Source organism: Arachis hypogaea, chromosome 17, assembly GCF_003086295.3.
Source record: "Arachis hypogaea cultivar Tifrunner chromosome 17, arahy.Tifrunner.gnm2.J5K5, whole genome shotgun sequence".
In the NCBI taxonomy this organism is placed as follows: Eukaryota; Viridiplantae; Streptophyta; class Magnoliopsida; order Fabales; family Fabaceae; genus Arachis; species Arachis hypogaea.
The window spans coordinates 106603991-106609019 of NC_092052.1; the positions used below are offsets into that span (position 1 = coordinate 106603991).

Below are 5029 nucleotides of genomic sequence, written 5' to 3' on the forward strand. Positions count from 1 at the left end.
TCTCTCTCTATTATTTTATTTAATTACTAACACTTCTCTTCTTCTTAAAAATTCAAACCATCTCCCTCTCTGTGTGTTCGAATTCCTCTCATTCTATCTCTATCTCATTCTTCTATTCTTCTACTCACATAAAGGAATCTCTATACTGTGACATAGAGGATTCCTCTTCTTTTATGTTCTCTTCTTTTTCATATGAGCAGAAACAGGGATAAAGACATTCTTGTTGAAACTGATCCTAAACGTGAAAGGACTCTGAAGAGGAAGCTAAGAGAAGCTAAATCACAACACTCTGAAGAGGACCTTACAGAAATTTTCGAAAAAGAAGAAGACATGGCAGCCGAAAATAACAACAATGGTGGAGATACAAGGAAGATGCTTGGTGACTTTACTGCACCATCTTCTGACTTCTATGGAAGAAGCATCTCAATTCCTGCAATTGGAGCAAACAACTTTGAGCTTAAGCCTCAATTAGTTTCTCCAATGTAGCAGAATTGCAAGTTTCATGGACTTTCATTGGAAGATCCTCATCAGTTCTTAGCTGAATTCTTGCAAATCTGTGACACTATTAAGACCAATGGGGTTAATCCTGAGGTCTACAGACTTATGCTTTTTCCCTTTTCTGTAAGAGACAGAGGTAGGACATGGTTGGACTCACAACCTAAAGAAATCCTGAACTCTTGGGAAAAGTTAGTCAATGCTTTCTTGGCCAAATTCTTTCCACCTCAAAAGTTGAGCAAGCTTAGAGTGGAAGTCTAAACCTTCAGACAGAAGGAAGGAGAATCCCTCTATGAAGCTTGGGAAAGATACAAGCAATTGATCAGAAGGTGTCCTTCTGACATGCTTTCAGAATGGAGCATCCTATGTATATTCTATGATGGTCTGTCTGAATTGTCTAAGATATCATTGGATCACTCTGCTGGTGGATCTCTTCTTCTGAAGAAGACGCCTACAGAAGCCTAGGAACTCATTGAAATGGTTACAAATAATCAGTTCATGTACACTTATGAAAGAAATCCTGTGAATAATGGGATGACTCAGAAGAAAGGAGTTCTTGAGATTGATACTCTGAATGCCATATTGGCTCATAACAAAATATTGACTCAGCAAGTCAATATGATTTCTCAGAATCTGACTGGAATGCAAGCTGCATCCGGCAGTACTCAAGAAGCTTCATCTGAAGGAGAAGCTTATGACCCTGAGAATCCTGGAATGGAAGAAGTGAATTACATGGGAGAATCCTATGGAAACACTTACAATCCTTCATGGAGGAATCATCCTAATTTTTCATGGAAGGATCAATAGAAGCCCCAACAAGGCTTCAATAATAATAATGGTGGGAGAAATAGGTTTGGCAATAGCAAACCTTTTCCATCATCTTCTCAGCAACAGACAGAGAATTCTAAGCAGAGCCTCTCTGACTTAGCAACCATAGTCTCTGATCTATCTAAGACCACTCTCAGTTTCATGACTGAAACAAGGTCCTCCATAAGAAATTTGGAGGCACAAGTGAGTCAGCTGAGTAAAAGAGTTATTGAACTCCCTCCAAGTACTCTCCCAAGAAATACAGAAGACAATCCAAAGAGAGAGTGCAAGGCCATCAATATGTCCAACATGGCCGAACCTGTAGAGGAGGAAGAGGCAGTGATTTCCAGTGAGGAAGACCTCAATGGACGTCCACTGGCCACTAAGGAGTTCCCTAATGAGGAACCAAAGGAATATGAGGCTCATACAGAGACTATAGAGATTCCACTGAACTTACTGTTGCTATTCATGAGCTCTGATGAGTATTCTTCCTCTGAAGAGGATGAAGATATTATTGAAGAGCAAGTTGCTCAGTATCTAGGAGTAATCATGAAGCTGAATGCCAAGTTATTTGGTAATGAGACTTGGGAGGATGAACCTCCATTGCTCATCAATGAACTGAATGCTTTGGGGCAATTAAAGTTGCCTCAGAAGAAATTGGATCCCGAAAAATTCTTAAAACCTTGCACCATAGGCACAATGACCTTTGAGAAGGCTCTGTGTGACCTGGGATCAGGAATAAACCTCATGCCACTCTCTGTAATAGAGAAACTAGGGATCTTTGAGGTATAAACTCCAAGATTCTCACTAGAATTGGTAGACAAATCAAGGAAACAGGCTTATGGACTTGTAGATGATGTCTTAGTGAAGGTTGAAGGCCTGTACATCCCTACTGATTTCATAATCCTAGACACTGGGAAGGATGAAGATGAATCCATTATCCTTGGAAGACCCTTCCTAGCCACAGCAAGAGCTGTGATTGATGTGGACAGAGGAGAGTTAGTCCTTCAATTGAATGAGGACTACCTTGTGTTTAAGGCTTAAGGATCTTCTTCTGTAACCATGGAGAGGAAGCATGAATAGCTTCTCTCAATACAGAGTCAAACAGAGCCCCCACACTCAAGTTCTAAGTTTGGTGTTAGGAGGCCACCATTAAGCTCTGAGTTTCTGTGAAGCTCTCTAAGAGCTCACTGTCAAGCTATTGACATTAAAGAAGCACTTATTGGGAGGCAACCCAATGTTATTTAATTATATTTAATTGTTTTCCATTGTTATTTTATGTTTTCTTTAGGTAGATGATCATGTGAAGTCACAAAAATAACTACAGAATTAAAGCGGAATCAAAAACAGCATCAAAAATAGCACACCCTGGAGGACAGGCTTACTGGCGTTTAAACGCCAGTAAGGATAGCAGAATGGGCGTTTAACGCCCAGTCTGGCAGCATTCTGGGCGTTTAACGCCAAAAAAGGGTGTCTGGCGTCTAGCTGGCGTTAAATGCCAGAAATGGCAGACAGACTGGCGTTTAACGCCAGGAAAGGTAGCAGAGCTAGCGTTAAATGCCAGAATTGGCACACAGTGGGCGTTTAAACGACAGAAAGGTGCAGGGAGCAGAATTCCTTGACACCTCAGAATTTTTAGACCCCACAGGATCCCCACCTACCCCACCTCTACTTCTCTCCTCTTCACACCTTTCCATAACACTCTTCCCCAAATACCCTTGACCAATCCAATCAATACCTCTTCCCCAAACACCATTCACCTATCAAAGCCTACCCTCTTCTCCATACTATCTTCACCACTCACATCCATCCATCATAAAACCCCACCCCTTCATAACCGAATTCCCTCTCTCTCTTACCCTATAAATACCCCTCCTTACCACCTTCAATTTCACACATCTTACACACTTAAACCCCCTTGGCCGAATCCACTCCTCCTCTCCATCTCCTCTATTTCTTCTTCTTCTCCTCATTTCTTCCTTCTTTTTGCTCGAGGATGAGCAAACATTCTAAGTTTGGTGTGGAAAAAGCTCTGCTTTTTATTTTTCCATAACCATTAATGGCACCTAAGGCCGGAGAAACCTCTAGAAAGAAGAAAGGGAAGGCAGTTGCTTCCACCTCCGAGTCATGGGAGATGGAGAGATTCATCTCAAAAGCCCATCACTAGAAAGAGGATGGAGCAAACAAGAAAGCCCACTCATGGACCTCAACAAGAGCATGAGGAAGAAAGGCCATGAAATTAGAGAGGACCAAAAGGCCGTGAGAGAGGAGCAACAAAGGCAAGGAAGAGACATAGAGCTGCTCAAGCACTCCATAAGATCTTCAAGAGGAAGAACTAGCCGCCATCACTAAGGTGGACCCGTTCTTTAATTTCCTTGTTCTTATTTTTCTGTTTTTCGATTTCTATGCTTTATGTTTTATCTATGTTTATGTCTTTATTACATGATCATTAGTATCTAGTGTCTATGTCTTAAAGCTATGAATGTCCTATGAATCCTTCACCTTTTTTAAATGAAAAATGTTTTTTGAAAAAGAAAAAGTAGTACATGAATTTCGAATTATATCTTGAAAATAATCTAATTATTTTGATGTGGTGGCAATACTTTTTGTTTTCTGAATGAATGCTTGAACAGTGCATATTTTTCTATAGTGAAGTTTATGAATGTTAAAATTGTTGGCTCTTGAAAGAATAATGAAAAAGAGAAATGTTATTGATAATCTGAAAAATCATAAAATTGATTCTTGAAGCAAGAGAAAGCAGTGAAAAACAAAGCTTGCGAAAAAAAATGGCAAAAAAAAAGCAAGCAGAAAAAGCCAATAACCTTTAAACCAAAAGGCAAGGGTAAAAAGGATCTAAGGCTTTGAGTGTTAATGGATAGGTGAGCCAAAGGAATAAAATCCTGGCCTAAGCGACTAAACCAAGCTGTCCCTAACCATGTGCTTGTGGCGTGAAGGTGTCAAGTGAAAAGCTTGAGACTGAGCGGTTAAAGTCGTGGTCCAAAGTAAAAAAGAGTGTGCTTAAGAGCTCTGGGCACCTCTAACTGGAGACTTTAGCAAAGCTGAGTCACAATCTGAAAAGGTTCACCCAGTTATGTGTCTGTGGCATTTATGTATCCGGTGGTAATACTGGAAAATAAAATGCTTAGGGCCACGGCCAAGACTCATAAAGTAGCTATGTTCAAGAATCAACATACTGAACTAGGAAAATCAATAACACTATCTGAATTCTGAGTTCCTATGGATGCCAATCATTCTGAACTTCAAATGATAAAGTGAGATGCCAAAACTGTTCAGAAGCAAAAAGCCACTAGCCCCACTCATCTGATTGGAACTGAGCTTCATTGATATTTAGAATTTATTGTATTTTCTCTTCTTTTTATCCTATTTTGTTTTTAGTTGCTTCGGGACAAGCAACAATTTAAGTTTAGTGTTGTGATGAGCGAATAATTTATACCCTTTTTGGCATTATTTTTACATAGTTTTTAGTATGATTTAATTACTTTTTATTATATTTTTTTGGACTTTACTATGAGTTTGTATATTTTTTTGTGATTTCAGGTATTTTCTGGATGAAATTGAGGGACCTGAGCAAAAATCTGATTCAAAGGTTGAAAAAGGACTGCAGATGCTGTTGGATTCTGACCTCCCTGCACTCGAAGTGGATTTTCTAGAGCTACAGAAGCCCAATTGGCGCGCTCTTAATTGAGTTTGAAAGTAGACATCCTGG

General features: G+C 39.7%; 1 non-coding gene across 1 annotated transcript; it reads right to left on the reverse strand.

Annotated features, from left to right (window-relative positions):
• Positions 1–735: 735 nt before the first annotated feature.
• On the reverse strand, positions 736–843 carry LOC112767704 (small nucleolar RNA R71). Its single transcript, XR_003185146.1, has one exon. It is a non-coding gene; the product is annotated as a small nucleolar RNA R71 (small nucleolar RNA).
• Between the last annotated feature and the right edge of the window lie 4186 nt (positions 844–5029).